Raw genomic sequence first — 212 nt, forward strand, 5'->3', positions numbered from 1 at the left:
AATGTGAAAAAATTAAACTTAAAATCAATTATGAGATTATAAAACTATTTGTAGCGAGTAATAAGGCTTTTAAAGGAATTGGTGACTATAAATGTACTTTTTTTGCTTGTGAATGCTTTTTTTTTCACATTTCTTGAGGTAGATGTTCAGCTATAGTTTGTTTTAAATAAAAATGCAAAAACAATCAACTTAAAATCAATTATTAGATTATA

Source organism: Theobroma umbraticum, unplaced genomic scaffold, assembly GCF_002168275.2.
Source record: "Theobroma umbraticum cultivar Fairchild unplaced genomic scaffold, ASM216827v3 scaffold_86.0, whole genome shotgun sequence".
NCBI classification, from domain to species: domain Eukaryota; kingdom Viridiplantae; phylum Streptophyta; class Magnoliopsida; order Malvales; family Malvaceae; genus Theobroma; species Theobroma umbraticum.